The sequence below is a fragment of the Cyanistes caeruleus genome, chromosome 24, assembly GCF_971803275.1.
Source record: "Cyanistes caeruleus chromosome 24, bCyaCae1.hap1.1, whole genome shotgun sequence".
Classification (NCBI taxonomy): Eukaryota; Metazoa; Chordata; class Aves; order Passeriformes; family Paridae; genus Cyanistes; species Cyanistes caeruleus.
The window spans coordinates 6,538,917-6,556,326 of NC_141724.1; the positions used below are offsets into that span (position 1 = coordinate 6,538,917).

The window sequence follows — 17,410 nt, forward strand, 5'->3', positions numbered from 1 at the left end:
CTCCTGTTCAGCAGAGATCTCCGAACCATCTACAAAAGCCTGGGCAAGATTTTAACTCTTTCATTACCCAGATGAGACTTGCGGATTAATCTTTTTATCCAGAGAGAGAGAGAGAGAGATCAACATGAAAAGAGACTTTATAAACTACCAGTGACAGGAAAGAAAAGAAGCTTCAGGAAAGGTAGAGAATTAAGAAGATGCTTTAATTAAGCTGAAATATCTCCCTGTTAAAACTATGGAGATGGACAATGAAGTCCTGAAAAGAACTCCTTTAATTCATGATACAGGATCTAGAGAGGAATAGTGTTCAAAGTGTAAATTTGAGTAAAGAGTAATTATAGTACAGTGAAGTGCTGGGAGATTTGAAGCCTTGAGAGGCAATGAGAAAACTGTTTTCTGGTGAAGCTCACAGAAACAGATGAAGAAGACTTTTTTTTTTGCCTTTGAATAACTTATCCTTAAAAATGCTATCTCTAGACTCATGGCCCATATGCACTTCAGAGTGATGTGAAAATGGGAGGAGTGAACTCTAATAATAGCAGCTCTGAGCAGCTAACATTAGGGCAATAGAAAACTATAACAAAATAGTTTTCTTGTGAGAAACTCCATAAATTAACAGGAAGAAACTTCTGTTTCTCTATAAAGACTGGTGAAAAGACTAGCAAGAAGTGGGACTGTTTTAACCATCAGAGTTCCAGAGTTTTTGTCTCTGTTGTCATGTGAACAAGGGAATAGTGGGTAGATAGGGGATGGAAAGGTTTTTCTGGAAGTTTATTCTGGTGTTCTTATTATTGTGGTTTGTCAATAAACTTTCTTTTTTTTTCCCTTTTAAGTTGTATGCCTGTTTTGCTCTTGTTCTAATCCATATCTCACAGCAAGAAGTAAGTAATTTTCTTAGTTATTGGTTTAAAACCACGACATCAGTGTTCAAAGATCAAGAGTAAAGGGTCCAAGGTCCAATGTTATGGGTTAATTTTCCAAGGTTATGTGGTTCAAGGTCAATTATCAGGGAATCAAACTTCAGAGAGCTAAAGTCAAGAGACAAAGGTCAAAATTCAGAGGTTAAGAGTAAAAGGTCAGTGGGAGGTTGTCAGGGATTTGGAGGGAAGGGGAGTATTTATAAACTTTATCCATATTTCCCTGTAATTGTGGGTGTTTGGATTTCATTTGTGCTTGTCAGGATAAGCCATAAACAAGCCCCTGAACTCTGCATCCATGTCTCAAGCACTTCCACAGAAAGGCAATTTAGCAGTGATTCTAGAAGAAAAATTAGAGGTGATAGCTTATGATCCCTGGGGAATTACATTGGGAATTATGAAACTTAAACACATGGAATTGTGGAGGTGGAATTCCATTTTCAGCCTTGGGCACCAGAAGAAGGAGAGGTGTCCTCATCCATAGCAAGGAAATCCTGGTGCCCCAGTGTGTCAGGTGCAGACAATGAGCCGTCCAGGGAATGAGCAACAAGTTCCTTCTGCCTCTCCCCTTACCCGTAGGATGGCAACAGCACAAACTGAACTGTGAGGTTGATGAGCGCTCAGAGTAGCTCCAGGTGTGAGCAGTGAGGTTGATGAGCTCTGAGAGCAGCCCCAGGTGTGAGCAGTGAGGTTGATGAGCTCTGAGAGCAGCCCCAGGTGTGAGCAGTTATGGTAAAGAATGGGTGGGTCCTGCCTGGGGCTATTTTAGGGGGAGGGTTTATCTTACTTTGCTTGGGCATGGAGCAGTTGCAGAGTTGCAGAGGGGTTTATGGTGGGCTCCCTGAGGGTACCTCATGGAATGGTACTGAGACCATCTCATAGGATCTGGGAGAACAGCTGGATGTGTTTGGACATGGAGCATTGCTTAAAGGAGGTGCCGAGGGAGAAACCTTTGTGTCTGGAAGCAGCATCGGAGCAAGTAAGCCAGTGCGAGTTCGCAGTGGGGTTTTTCTCCTTTTCCTTTTTGATTTCCTCTTACCAGGGAGCGACAGAGCCGTGTGGAGGAGAGGCAGGCTCTGCCGAGCCGGCAGGCGGGAGCCGCGGCGTGGAGCTGTGTTCCGGCCTCGTTGTCCGCTCTGGGCGCAGGGCTCGGGCACTGCCGGGGCCCCTTCGGGCCGGTCCCGGTGCCGCTGGGCGGGCCGGGCTCTCCCGGGGCCAGAGCTGCCCCCGCCCGCCGGAGGAGCCGCTTTCCGGCCGGGAGCGCGGGGCCGCCCCCGGGTGCCGAGTGCCGCCGCTGCCGGGGCTCGCGTGGCTCCCCCGGTCCCCCCGCACCTGGAGCGGCGCCAGCCCGGGAGCGAGTCCCGGCGGGGGCGCTGGGGGACACTTGTGGCTTGTCAGCTTCAGAGTGCGCTGGCAAAAGCCGCTGGGAGGAGGGGAGGGGGAAAAGCCCGACCTGCCGGGCTTTTTGTCTCGGGGCTTTGTCGGTGTTGCTCTTTAGCCGAGCTGCGCCTTTAAATAACGATGTGGCGCCTTCTAGAAACTGTGTCCAATACCTTTTGTACCCTCGCAGGAGGGCTTCGAGCTCCAGTTTTTCCATTGCCAAGTTAACTGCAGGTCTAAGCTGACAGCGTCCCGTGCATCTGGGGTGCATGAATCTGTTTGTGATGTTCATTACCCCTGGATGCAGAGCTGGGCTTTTCGGGCAGACTGTATTTCTCAAGCCTCGGGGTTTATTTAAGCCTTGCACGCGATTTTCTGGAGACGTGGGCCGAGTGAGAACTTTGTCTTGGTGCTGTACTGGGGAATGGAATGCAGGGGGTCCCCGCAATATCCCCGTGGAAGCTGGAATGTCCGAGGGAATGGATGTGACAATTCTCAGGGCTGAACCTGGCTCCCAGCGCTCTGCAGCGTAGGATGCGAGAGAGCAGGGCCGAGGGACAGCGGGGTAGGAAGGGCGAGGTGCTTCGTGCTCTGGGTTTGGTGTTGCTGATGTTTCCAGAGCCAGAGCAGGTTGATTTGGTTCAGGTGCACTGGAACAGGATCCAAACTTTGGAAAGATTTGAGACAAACTGGGAGAAAAACGTTTTAAAATGAATGTGTTTCTTAATAGAAGTCAGGTTTCAGTCTGTTTCTTAATTGATTTTAAAGCAATTTTTTTTTGAGGAAAAGTGAAAAAAAAATGTTTATTTTAATAAGTAGGGCATAGGTAAGAGGAAAAAAAGGATGAATAATGTTAGATAATTTCTTTGTTGTGGAGAAAAGAGCAGGAGCTTTAGAAGGTTTTTCTGCACGTGTGGTTTGGATGTTTTTGGAGTTGGGCTGTGGCGTGGATCTTTTTGAGCCGTGGGGTGTTTTGGTGGTAGCTTGGGTTTTTGGATTGGAGTAAAGTTGAATAGTTTTAGAAGTAGTTGTTACGGTTCTGGCAATTATTTTGTATTCACTAATAAATGAGAAATTAGTTTGAAAAAGTAAAAAATGCATTTTTTGTTGTGTTAGGCAGTAGAGTTGAGAGAGAATTTGAGTGAGGCTGTATTAGTATTGTATATAGATTGTATGTTCAAAGAATTTTTTCTTTTTTAGTTTTGAAGTTACAGAATTTGTTTGGGCATAAAGCGGATGATGAGGATATAATATAATGTAATTTAAGGACATTTTATTTTTTATTGTATATATTTGGCTTAGAGGTCAAATTAATGTTTATTAAATTTAAATATGCTTTTATACAGATACAGGTAAATATAAATAGTGGCGGTAATATTTAGTAAGCAGAGATATTTATATGTGATTTTTATTCAATATTAGATTTTTTTGGTGGTACACAGTGTGTTGTTTGATTTGTTTGTGTTGTATACTATGTGAAATTTATTTTTTGAATAAAGATGATTCTATGAATGGGTTTGTATTTTAGGTAGAATCAATTAAAATAGATTTCGATATGTATTACTGGGTTTTGTTTATTGTATGTTGGGGTTCAGATTGGGTAGGGTTTGTTTGGTTAGCTGAGTTTTGGGTGTTAATTAGGTGGCTTTTGTTAGATGCAGTTTTCAATTTTTGAAAGTTTTTCATTGACTGGTTTTAAGGTGACTTAGTAATTGATTGTATCATTTTATTTTGTTTGTAGTTGGTGTATAATAATGTATATGTTCTATTTATTTAATGTTGTATTTTCTAGTTTAGGTGTTGATGATAAGTTTGGATTTCTTTCCGTTGTGTTTCTTAGTTTCATTTCTGGGGGCAGGCATTTATATGGTGGATTTTCATAGGTATATTTTTGGGGGTGATGCTTTTTAATTTTTTAGTAGTTTAGATTGTTTTTTTGTTTTTAATGAGCTATTAAATTTTTTATAGAGTATTGGTGAGTATTTAGGTATTAGTATAAAGGTAGAGCTTTGGGGCTTTTTTCTGCTGATGTTTAGGGTTAGTTGAATGGTTTTGAGTTTAGCGAGTTGATCTGATTATTTTTTAATAGTTGGTGTGATTTGTTGTGTGGAGTTCAATAGCGTTGTTTTTTATTTATGTCTAACTTTGCTGATGTGATAAGAACTGTTAGTGAAAGAGCATAGCATCTGTTTTTGCTGGTAGTTGGTTGTACAGTGTTGGTTTTGTTTGTGTTGCCTGTTTTGGGTTTTTTGTTATTTTTTTATTTGTTATTTGTTTTTATTTTGGGGTTAATTTGTGATTATTTTAAAGATTTTAGGGCAATTTAGGTTTTTGATTCGGGGGTGCTGTGATGAGAGTACTCTATTTGTTTTATGTAGTATTGGTGATGTGGATAGAGGGAATATTTGTTATGAAAATTTATTTTAGCAATGTTAGTTGAAATGCTAGGATGAGTTGTGTTTCAGTGTTGAGTCTTTGAGGGGGTTAAGATTTTTTTCCCTTGGTTGGTGGAGGTATTGTGATTTTATTGATGACATTGGTGGGAATTTGATGCTGTTTATTTTTTGGTTATTTTATTCTTAGGAATATGATTTTTGTAGTAGGCTTGGAAGAATTCACTTTATTTCAAGACATACTAGTTTAGTGATGTAAAGGTTCCCGTATTAACTTGTCAGTGTCTTAGATTTTTTTTTCTTATTTAGGTTTTCCAGAATTTACCGAAAATTTAGCAATCAAGCAGGGATGGCACCTCATTCTTGAAAAGATGGCCATGGAAAAACCTGTGTCTAACAACACGTACCTGACAGAGGGCAACAATTTTGCCGTTATTACAGGGCCAAATACAAGTGGCAAAACAACGTTGGCATGGAACTGCTGGAGGAGAGGAGTTTCTGGTGGGCTCCCAGTGGCATCTGATGGAGTGACGGTGAGAGGATCTCATAGGGTCTGGGGGAGCACCTGGATGCACTTGGACTTGGAGTACTGCTTAAAGGAGGTGGTGATGGACAAAGATTTTTGCCAGGAAGCAGCACCTGAACAGCTGAGCCAGTGTGGATTTGCAGGGGTGATCTTTCTCCTTTTCCCTTTTGATTTCATCGTGGCAGTCCCTCCCCGGTGCCCTCAATCTGTTGAAAGAATTCAAAGAAAAAAAGGCTGAGCAAACAGTGAAAAGAAGGGATATAGGTAAGGTGGAGTTCAGGTGTACCCCACCCCAAACCCTAAACAGCAGCCCTAACAGTGCTCTCATTTCCCTGAGACAGCTGCAGACAGGAACCCGAAAGCAGCAGAGTGCCAGAACCCCCGAGAGGTGCAGGCAGTTCCCTGGTGCTAGGGCCAGCCAGGAAGAGATAGTGGGGGGACGATCCGCAGGGTTGGGGAAACAGGGGGTTTCCCGCCCCGCCCCACCCTGGGCTCTCTGTCCCTCCGCAGCCGGGGATTGCTCCCACCCCTCCTCGAGGCGGCGGTTGGTAAGGCTTCGTGCCTGGCCTCCGCAAAGAGTTCGGCTCTGTCAGCCTCTGCCCTGTCTCAGGGCCAAACTTAGGTAGGGTAGGGAGCAACTGTGGATTGCCTGGTCCGGGCTAAGGGACATCTCTTGGGGCCTATGGATAAGGAGCATCCCCGGTTGCAAGCGTAGGGTTGTAAGTTTGTAGGGTTCAGCGGGGCAGCTTGGCAGTGACACGGAGAGGCTGAGGGAGGGCTTCAGAGGTCAAGGGCTCGAGGGCTGGAGACAAACAGTGAAAATAAAAGGGGTACAGGTTGGGATATAAGGTAGAGTACAGGACTATTCAAACCCTAAACAGTAGCCCTAACAGCGCTCCCGTTTCCTTGAGACAGCTGCAGGCAGGAACCCTAAAGCAGCAGAGTGCCAGAACCCACGAGAGGTGCAGGCAGTACCCCTGGTGCTAGGGCCAGCCAGGAAGCGATAGTGAGTGATAGGGCCTACTGGTGTCATATAAGCTGGGGTTTCTATTCTTGGGGTACACTGGGCTCCCTGTCCCTCACTGACTGGAGAGTCTTCCTCCCCTCCTTGAGGTGGTGGTAATTTGGCTGTGTCAGCCAATACTGCTGTGAAGCAAGCCTCTGCCTCCCTGTGGGGTGAAGTGTGCAGCCCATGAACCTGGGCATTCTCTAGAGAAGGTAAGTGCTGGGTTTTCACAGATGTGCCACTAAGATCCTGCATTGATATTTGGTCTTCTTGGTTGTAGCTGACCAGGAGATGACATCCTGGCAATGGCAGGAACTTCCCAGATGGCGAGACGGCCTTCCTTCGCACCCCATGTGGATCCACCCGGCTGGGCATCTGAGAGCTGAGTCGAAGGCTACGACCTGCGGAGGGGATGAAAGCGGGGTGCCGGGTCGGGACATGTGACCTGGGATTTTTGAGTCAGCTTTGGGGACGGGGAGGTCCAGGCTGTGGCCCCTTAGGCCGCACGGTGGGAGAGCCTCACTTTTGTTCACAGTGCTGAGGTGTGCAGGACAGAGCAGCCTCGGGGCACGTCATGTCACTTGTCCGTCGTGCCTTCTGTGTCTTTTGTGCCTCTTGTGTTGTATGTGCCTTGCCCTATCTCTTCTGGGGGCTTACCAGAAACCCCAGCATCACACTTATAGCATCTCCAATCTCTGGGCTCCTTGGCTCGGCAGCTCTCAGAGGCCTTGGAATCGCGTCTCTTTTGAAAAGCATCCGATCGGATGTCTTTTAGACGTCTTGTTCCGAGCTGTGTCAACAGCCGTGTGCCGCGAGGATCCATTGTTGCGGCTTAGGCCTTGAAGAAACGCAAAGAGAGGTAGAGGATTGCGGCCATAAGATTCTTGGGCATCCGTCTTGGCGGTTCCTGGAGTTTGTCATTCCGTCAGCATCTTCTTCCTCCCGGGTTCTGTGAGCTTCATCAGCTCGCCTTCATTCTCACCCGGCTCATCTCGTTCCGCATTCTCTCAGTCCTTGCGGCGGTTCTTGTGGCCCAGAGTTTTGTCTCCCCATTGTGTCCCCTCGTCTGTTGTCTGGTGTGTCACGAGTGTCTGGATGTAGTTGTCCCGGAGCTGCTCTGCCCTGCTGCCCAGCCTGGCTGTAAGTGTACAAGGCCAAGTCCCAGGCCCCTGTAATTTGAAATTTGTGATGTAGGGTGTAGTTGGGGTCTAGAACATATTCCTAGATCAACACTAGATGTCTGCATCTGTGAAGTTATCCTGCAGTGCTTTGACTTTTGTCTCAGCTTTCTTTCAGATGCGCATGGATGAAATCGGTGGCCGAGAGCCCCAGCCAGGGTAAGGGGGTTCCCCCAAAAAGGTAAGTCAATGTTTGTCTTTGCAGGGCAACTGGAACCGGTCACTGTGTTACAGGTCTCCTCTTTGTCTTTATTTTTAGGAAATAGAGCTGGCTAGCAGCAGTCAAGGTGAAGTGGGCAAGGTGAGCGTTGACCGGTGGAGGGAGGCTATTGTTATCGCTGGGCTCTCAGTTTCTGGTGCAACGCCAAGCGTCCCTTCTTGTTTGCGTGCTTTAGGCGGTCCAGTCGCGTTTCGTCGAGACCCCGTCAACCAGCCGGCCGGCACGGCACGCCTGCTTCGCCGCTCCCGTGAGCCCTGCGGAAGCATCACAGGGACCGCGTGACGGAGCCTTTTCCACGTAAAGGGGCCGTGTGGGTGGCTATGGATGCTAAATCTGAACCAGAGTGCCTGTAGTTATTACAGGCCACATAGCTCTCAGGCCTGACTGAAAGCTAGCCTGGGAAATTCATGAGAAGGAATTAAAACAATTCTCAGAGATACTAAACAGCCTTGCAGGTGTTGTTTTGCAGCCTGTTGTTTCTCCTTGCAGGAGAGAGTCAGGGGGGGCAAAGTGCCCCTGACCAATGATGGTAATGTAGTACTTTTTTAACCAATAAGAGTTTCCTTTCTGTACTTTCCACGTATCTGTCTATAAGACAGAGCTAAAGCAATAAACTAAGGAATTCTCGTGTTGTGACTCCCTTGAGAGTCCATTGTCGTTCTTTAAAGCCGTTCCCGATCGGAACGACATCTGGTGACCACCCGACGTGATGCTACACCGACCCCTGAGGTCCGGTAACCCGACATAAACTGCAGCCGACCCCTGAGGTCAGAAGGCAACCGATGTGATCTGCTAATCCCCTGAGGGTAAGCAGCGAGCGGGAAAAAGCCAGCCCTTCCCCCTAGAGGGGTAAGTGGAATTCTCCCGGGCTTTCCAAGAGGAAGCTGGTTCTGGAAACCAACGGGATAGTGGAGCCTGCCGGTGAGTGGGTTTGGAGCGGTCGTCTTGGTGAAGCAGAGCTCAAAATCCTGGGTCCGAGCCGTTAGCGTGTGCATAATTGCATTCGCAGAGCCGCCAAGCTAAAGTCCTCATAATGAAGGACTGTACTTCAGCTGATGAACAGCTGGCCTACCTTGCATGGCAGGATGCCCTGCCCCGCATGGGACTCTGTTTCTGAAGATGCCATGCGTGCTTTATTTCAGTGGGTGAAAGAGCAAGGTTTTGATATAACTATGGACAATGCCTTTAATCTCGAACTTTGGCTGTTGATAGAGAACCATTTACGGTCAAAATTCATAAACGGAGATATCAGCGTGTGTAGCCTAGCAGCCACCTGGGGAGTGCTTTTTAAAGCGCTGAAACGGAGCCAGTCTGAGCACAGTGAAACTGTGGATGAGCTGCATAGTGCTCTTTTAGCTCTGCCCAGACCTTCGGAGGACTTTAGCGGCGAGCGGGAGCAATCTGTAGCCCAGAGATCTCCCTCTCCAGAGAGGTTTGAGCGGCCGCCATCCGCGGAGCTGGGCGCGTGGGCTTTGCCAACGGGAAAGCGGCAGGAAAGCAGAGACTGCCCACCTCCGCCTGTGCCACCCGCAAAGCCTCCGCCAGCGCCAAAAGCGCCACCACCGGCTGCCGCAGAACCCCCTTTCTCCAGCGCCTCCGTGCTGTCCGAGCTTCTTCCTTCTGTGCCGCGAACAGAAGCGCAGACATCCCCGCTGCGGCCCGTCAGTGCGGCGGGGGAGGGGGAGAGAGTCAGCGCTCAACTCCCCCACGCCCAGCGTGCGGGCCACTGCCGCCGAGGAGTCCGAGCGCAGCTCCGAAACACGGCGGGCCGCCGCCGCCGAGGGCGGGGAGGGGCCCGCCCAAACAGACCCCCCGTGTATCAACGCGGCGGGGCACGCGGCTCCCCCTGGCAGAGGAGCGGCGGGGGGAAGGGAAACAGCAGCCTCGCTCCCCCTGCGCCTGCCCGCCACCGCCAGCCGCGAGAACCCTGAAAAACCCGAACTCAAGCCCAGATCTGGCGCCGGGGCCAGGCCTGTGGCAAGCATTGCCCCCCCCGCGCGTCTGAAGCACTGGCGAGAAAGCGCGGGGGGGGGAGCCCGGCGAACCTCGCTCTCCCCGCGTGTGCGTGAGACGGCTCGCCCTCACGCTCCCCCCGCGCTCCAGCGGGGAGGCGCGGGAGAGAGAGAGAGCGCTTGCCGTGCTCCGCTCCTGATCTGAACTCTAGCAGCAGCCCCCCCTGCACCCATAAAGGTGGCGGGGGGAGAAAAAGACAGCAGCAAGCCACTCCACCAGGACCTTCTGCACCAACCCAAAGAAATACCTCGACGAAGTCTGTCAACTCCAGCGGCCTGAGCCGTGCCAGCGTCCTGCAGTCCCTGCGGGACCCAAAACTAACTCACTTTGTATCTTTTAAATTTTGTGTTTACAGAACTGACACAACTCAGAACTGAGCCATGAAGAGATGGTAACTTCAAATTCCCTAAACCTTCCTGAAATTCATGAACTACTGTTCAAACCCGATGAACAATAACAGCAACCATAAAAACTTTATAAATCCCTCAAAAATCCCTCAATTATATTTAGAAAAAAAAAAAAAAAAAAAAAAAGCGGGATAAGAAGAGGTGATCAAATTGCATATAAATTGCATTGTGCATTGTTTTTATCACTTTGGTATTCTTTCAAACTACTCTATTGACATGTTAGACTGTCAATTCGAACAGACTAACAATATTGTATATAGTTTTGTATAGTGTGTGTATTAATTCACTGAATTAGAAATATTAGACTCAACCATCAAATCCTTGCAAGGAGAACAAATCCTAAATACCAAAACATAAACCAAAATTCTAAATTAATTCTAAATCAGCATCCATTCTAATTTCTAGTAAAAGAAACCTCTTGTGCTGTGTTTGTTCCTTTTCCTGAAGGGCCCAACAGGAAATGACAAACACGGTACATTTTTATTTTTTTTTTTCCTAAGCGAAAAAGGTGAATTATGGATGCTAAATCTGAACCAGAGTGCCTGTAGTTATTACAGGCCACATAGCTCTCAGGCCTGACTGAAAGCTAGCCTGGGAAATTCATGAGAAGGAATTAAAACAATTCTCAGAGATACTAAACAGCCTTGCAGGTGTTGTTTTGCAGCCTGTTGTTTCTCCTTGCAGGAGAGAGTCAGGGGGGGCAAAGTGCCCCTGACCAATGATGGTAATGTAGTACTTTTTTAACCAATAAGAGTTTCCTTTCTGTACTTTCCACGTATCTGTCTATAAGACAGAGCTAAAGCAATAAACTAAGGAATTCTCGTGTTGTGACTCCCTTGAGAGTCCATTGTCGTTCTTTAAAGCCGTTCCCAATCGGAATGACAGGTGGCCTTCAGGAATGGGCCGAGGGCTTCCCGTGAGTTGGGGATGTCGGGAGGAGGAGCGAGGGCCTGTTCAAGTTTCAGCAATGCCACGTCACTTTTTCTTCTCTTAACTCAGGCGCGCCCTGCCACGACGGTGTCTGGTCCCGGCGTGGCCGTATCGTGCGGCCTCAGGACACGGCCGTTCGCAGGACACCGTGAGTAGCGGAATTGTCGGGTTTTGGCCGATGCCCTGCAAATATCAGCTGCTGATTTTCTGTCTTATTTTTTGTAGATGACAAAGAGACGAAAGCCTGGTGATGGCAGGAACTTCCCAGATAGCCAGGCGGCCTTCCTTGGCGTTTCGTGTGGATCCTCCCCACCGGGCATCCGAGAGCTGAGTCGAAGGCTACGACCCGCGGAGGGGATGAAAGCGGGGTGCCGGGTCGGGACATGTGACCTGGGATTTTTGAGTCAGCTTTGGGGACGGGGAGGTCCAGGCTGTGGCCCCTTAGGCCGCACGGTGGGAGAGCCTCACTTTTGTTCACAAGTGCTGAGGTGTGCAGGACAGAGCAGCCTCGGGGCGTGTCGTGTCACTTGTCCGTCGTGCCTTCTGTGTCTTTTGTGCCTCTTGTGTTGTACGTGCCTTGCCCTATCTCTTCTGGGGGCTTACCAGAAACCCCAGCATCACTTATAGCATCTCCAGTCTCTAGGCTCCTTGGCTCGGCAGCTCTCAGAGGCCTTGGAATCGCGTCTCTTTTGAAAAGCATCCGATCGGATGTCTTTTAGACGTCTTGTTCCAACTCGCGTCAACAGCCGTACGCTGTGAGGGTCCTCTTCTCTGGGACACCACAGCAATGTCAGAGCCACTGTTTCCCTACCTGTGACATCATAGCAAGTTTGAGCTCCAAATTTTGCTCCTCTCCATGACAGCACAGCAATGACAGGCCCAGTGTTTGCCTCTCTGAGACACCACAGCAGTGACAGCTCCAATATTCCCGTCTCCGTGACACCAGAGCAGGGACAGCCAAAAAGTTGCCCTCTCTGTGAAACCAGAGAGGTGACAGCCAAAATTACCTCCTCTCTGTTAGAAGACACCAATATCAGGCCCAATGTTCCACTCTCTGACACCACAGCAGCGACAACACCGCTGTTTCTCTCTCTGTGACACCACAGCAGTGAGAGCCCCAAAGTTGCGCTCTCGGTGACAGCAGTGCACTCCGAGTCCCAGTATTCCCCTGTCAGTAACATCACAGCTCTAACTACCTCCATTTCACTCTCTCGCTGAAACCACAGCAGTGACAGCCCGACTCTTCCCCTCTCTGTGAAATCACAGTAATGACAGCCCCAAATTGCCTCTTCTCTGTCACACCACAGCAATGTCAGGCCCAGAGTTCCACTGTCTAGGACACCATAGAAGTGTGAGCTCCAATTTAATCCTCTCTGGGACACCACAACAATGACAGCCCCAGTGTTACGCCCTCACTGATACAACAGCAGTGAGAGCCCAAATATCCCCCTCTCTGTGACACCAGAGCACGGAGAGGCCTAATTTCCTCCTCTCTGTGACACCACAGCAATGTCAGAGCCAGTGTTACCCTCCCTGTGACATCATAGCAGTGTGAGCTCCAAAGTGCTCTTCTCTGTGACACCACAGCAATGACAGGCCCAAATTTCCTCTTCTCCATCACACCACAACAGCACTGACAGCACCTATTTCTTCATCTCTTCCACCACAGAAGTGAGAGCCCCAAAGTTCCACTCGCTGTGACCGCAGTGCAGTCACACACCAAATTTCCTCCTGTCTCTGACTCCACGCCAGTGACAGCCCCACTCTTCCATTCCCGGTGACACCAGGGCAGTGACATGCCCAATTTCCTCCTCTCCGTGACTCCAGAGCAGAAAGAGCTCCAGTGTTCCTCTCGCTGTGTCAACACAGCAGTGACAGCTCCAATGTTCCCGTCTCTGGGTCGCCATAGCAGTGTGAGCCCAAAGTTCCACTCGCTGGGACAGCGGTGCAGCCACAGCCCAAAATTGCTCCTGTCTGTGAAACGACAGCAATTTTAGGCCCAGGATTACCCTGTTGGAGACACCATAGCAGTTAGAGCCCATCTTTACCCCTTTCTGGGACACCAGAGCAGTGAGGGCCCAAATTTCCTCTTCTCTGGGACACCACAGCAATGTCAGAGCCACTGTTTCCCTACCTGTGACATCATAGCAAGTTTGAGCTCCAAATTTTGCTCCTCTCCATGACAGCACAGCAATGACAGGCCCAGTGTTTGCCTCTCTGAGACACCACAGCAGTGACAGCTCCAATATTCCCGTCTCCGTGACACCAGAGCAGGGACAGCCAAAAAGTTGCCCTCTCTGTGAAACCAGAGAGGTGACAGCCAAAATTACCTCCTCTCTGTTAGAAGACACCAATATCAGGCCCAATGTTCCACTCTCTGACACCACAGCAGCGACAACACCGCTGTTTCTCTCTCTGTGACACCACAGCAGTGAGAGCCCCAAAGTTGCGCTCTCGGTGACAGCAGTGCACTCCGAGTCCCAGTATTCCCCTGTCAGTAACATCACAGCTCTAACTACCTCCATTTCACTCTCTCGCTGAAACCACAGCAGTGACAGCCCGACTCTTCCCCTCTCTGTGAAATCACAGTAATGACAGCCCGAAATTGCCTCCTCTCTGTCACACCACAGCAATGTCAGGCCCAGAGTTCCACTGTCTAGGACACCATAGAAGTGTGAGCTCCAATTGAATCCTCTCTGGGACACCACAACAATGAGAGCCCCAGTGTTACGCCCTCAATGATACAACAGCAGTGAGAGCCCAAATTTCCCCTTCTCTGTGACACCAGAGCAGGGAGAGGCCTAATTTCCTCCTCTCTGTGACACCACAGCAATGTCAGAGCCAGTGTTACCCTCCCTGTGACATGATAGCAGTGTGAGCTCCAAAGTGCTCTTCTCTGTGACACCACAGCAATGACAGGCCCAAATTTCCTCTTCTCCGTCACACCACAACAGCACTGACAGCACCTATTTCTTCATCAATTCCACATCAGAAGTGAGAGCCCCAAAGTTCCACTCGCTGTGACCGCAGTGCAGTCACACACCAAATTTCCTCCTGTCTCTGACTCCACGCCAGTGACAGCCCCACTCTTCCATTCCCGGTGACACCAGGGCAGTGACATGCCAAATTTCCTCCTCTCCGTGACTCCAGAGCAGAGAGAGCTCCAGTGTTCCTCTCTCTGTGTCAACACAGCAGTGACAGCTCCAATGTTCCCGTCTCTGGGACACCATAGCAGTGTGAGCCCCAAAGTTCCACTCGCTGGGACAGCAGTGCAGCCACAGCCCAAAATTGCTCCTGTCTGTGAAACGATAGCAATTTTAGGCCCAGGATTACCCTGTTGGAGACACCATAGCAGTTAGAGCCCATCTTTACCCCTCTCTGGGACACCAGAGCAGTGAGGGCCCAAATTTCCTCTTCTCTGGGACACCACAGCAATGTCAGAGCCACTGTTTCCCTACCTGTGACATCATAGCAAGTTTGAGCTCCAAATTTTGCTCCTCTCCATGACAGCACAGCCATGACAGCACAGCCATGACAGGCCCAGTGTTTGCCTCTCTGAGACACCACAGCAGTGACAGCTCCAATATTCCCGTCTCCGTGACACCAGAGCAGGGACAGCCAAAAAGTTGCCCTCTCTGTGAAACCAGAGAGGTGACAGCCAAAATTACCTCCTCTCTGTTAGAAGACACCAATATCAGGCCCAATGTTCCACTCTCTGACACCACAGCAGCGACAACACCGCTGTTTCTCTCTCTGTGACACCACAGCAGTGAGAGCCCCAAAGTTCCGCTCTCGGTGACAGCAGTGCACTCCGAGTCCCAGTATTCCCCTGTCAGTAACATCACAGCTCTAACTACCTCCATTTCACTCTCTCGCTGAAACCACAGCAGTGACAGCCTGACTCTTCCCCTCTCTGTGAAATCACAGTAATGACAGCCCCAAATTGCCTCTTCTCTGTCACACCACAGCAATGTCAGGCCCAGAGTTCCACTGTCTAGGACACCATAGAAGTGTGAGCTCCAATTTAATCCTCTCTGGGACACCACAACAATGACAGCCCCAGTGTTACGCCCTCACTGATACAACAGCAGTGAGAGCCCAAATATCCCCCTCTCTGTGACACCAGAGCAGGGAGAGGCCTAATTTCCTCCTCTCTGTGACACCACAGCAATGTTAGAGCCAGTGTTACCCTCCCTGTGACATGATAGCAGTGTGAGCTCCAAAGTGCTCTTCTCTGTGACACCACAGCAATGACAGGCCCAAATTTCCTCTTCTCCGTCACACCACAACAGCACTGACAGCACCTATTTCTTCATCTCTTCCACATCAGAAGTGAGAGCCCCAAAGTTCCACTCGCTGTGACCGCAGTGCAGTCACACACCAAATTTCCTCCTGTCTCTGACTCCACGCCAGTGACAGCCCCACTCTTCCATTCCCTGTGACACAAGGGCAGTGACATGCCCAATTTCCTCCTCTCCGTGACTCCAGAGCAGAGAGAGCTCCAGTGTTCCTCTCTCTGTGTCAACACAGCAGTGACAGCTCCAATGTTCCCGTCTCTGGGACACCATAGCAGTGTGAGCCCCAAAGTTCCACTCGCTGGGACAGCAGTGCAGCCACAGCCCAAAATTGCTCCTGTCTGTGAAACGACAGCAATTTTAGGCCCAGGATTACCCTGTTGGAGACACCATAGCAGTTAGAGCCCATCTTTACCCCTCTCTGGGACACCAGAGCAGTGAGGGCCCAAATTTCCTCTTCTCTGGGACACCACAGCAATGTCAGAGCCACTGTTTCCCTACCTGTGACATCATAGCAAGTTTGAGCTCCAAATTTTGCTCCTCTCCATGACAGCACAGCAATGACAGGCCCAGTGTTTGCCTCTCTGAGACACCACAGCAGTGACAGCTCCAATATTCCCGTCTCCGTGACACCACAGCAGGGACAGCCAAAAAGTTGCCCTCTCTGTGAAACCAGAGAGGTGACAGCCAAAATTACCTCCTCTCTGTTAGAAGACACCAATATCAGGCCCAATGTTCCACTCTCTGACACCACAGCAGCGACAACACCGCTGTTTCTCTCTCTGTGACACCACAGCAGTGAGAGCCCCAAAGTTGCGCTCTCGGTGACAGCAGTGCACTCCGAGTCCCAGTATTCCCCTGTCAGTAACATCACAGCTCTAACTACCTCCATTTCACTCTCTCGCTGAAACCACAGCAGTGACAGCCCGACTCTTCCCCTCTCTGTGAAATCACAGTAATGACAGCCCCAAATTGCCTCTTCTCTGTCACACCACAGCAATGTCAGGCCCAGAGTTCCACTGTCTAGGACACCATAGAAGTGTGAGCTCCAATTTAATCCTCTCTGGGACACCACAACAATGACAGCCCCAGTGTTACGCCCTCACTGATACAACAGCAGTGAGAGCCCAAATATCCCCCTCTCTGTGACACCAGAGCACGGAGAGGCCTAATTTCCTCCTCTCTGTGACACCACAGCAATGTCAGAGCCAGTGTTACCCTCCCTGTGACATCATAGCAGTGTGAGCTCCAAAGTGCTCTTCTCTGTGACACCACAGCAATGACAGGCCCAAATTTCCTCTTCTCCATCACACCACAACAGCACTGACAGCACCTATTTCTTCATCTCTTCCACCACAGAAGTGAGAGCCCCAAAGTTCCACTCGCTGTGACCGCAGTGCAGTCACACACCAAATTTCCTCCTGTCTCTGACTCCACGCCAGTGACAGCCCCACTCTTCCATTCCCGGTGACACCAGGGCAGTGACATGCCCAATTTCCTCCTCTCCGTGACTCCAGAGCAGAAAGAGCTCCAGTGTTCCTCTCGCTGTGTCAACACAGCAGTGACAGCTCCAATGTTCCCGTCTCTGGGTCGCCATAGCAGTGTGAGCCCAAAGTTCCACTCGCTGGGACAGCGGTGCAGCCACAGCCCAAAATTGCTCCTGTCTGTGAAACGACAGCAATTTTAGGCCCAGGATTACCCTGTTGGAGACACCATAGCAGTTAGAGCCCATCTTTACCCCTTTCTGGGACACCAGAGCAGTGAGGGCCCAAATTTCCTCTTCTCTGGGACACCACAGCAATGTCAGAGCCACTGTTTCCCTACCTGTGACATCATAGCAAGTTTGAGCTCCAAATTTTGCTCCTCTCCATGACAGCACAGCAATGACAGGCCCAGTGTTTGCCTCTCTGAGACACCACAGCAGTGACAGCTCCAATATTCCCGTCTCCGTGACACCAGAGCAGGGACAGCCAAAAAGTTGCCCTCTCTGTGAAACCAGAGAGGTGACAGCCAAAATTACCTCCTCTCTGTTAGAAGACACCAATATCAGGCCCAATGTTCCACTCTCTGACACCACAGCAGCGACAACACCGCTGTTTCTCTCTCTGTGACACCACAGCAGTGAGAGCCCCAAAGTTCCGCTCT

General features: G+C 49.7%; 2 long non-coding RNA genes across 2 annotated transcripts; both read left to right on the plus strand.

The window, feature by feature from the left end:
- Positions 1-1,707: 1,707 nt before the first annotated feature.
- On the plus strand, positions 1,708-6,239 carry LOC147649439 (uncharacterized). The gene is made up of 2 exons (XR_015279000.1): positions 1,708-1,896; positions 5,132-6,239. It is a non-coding gene; the product is annotated as an uncharacterized LOC147649439 (long non-coding RNA).
- Positions 6,240-7,641: 1,402 nt separating this feature from the next.
- LOC147649440 (uncharacterized) lies at positions 7,642-8,182 on the plus strand. The gene is made up of 2 exons (XR_015279001.1): positions 7,642-7,701; positions 7,796-8,182. It is a non-coding gene; the product is annotated as an uncharacterized LOC147649440 (long non-coding RNA).
- Positions 8,183-17,410: the final 9,228 nt, after the last annotated feature.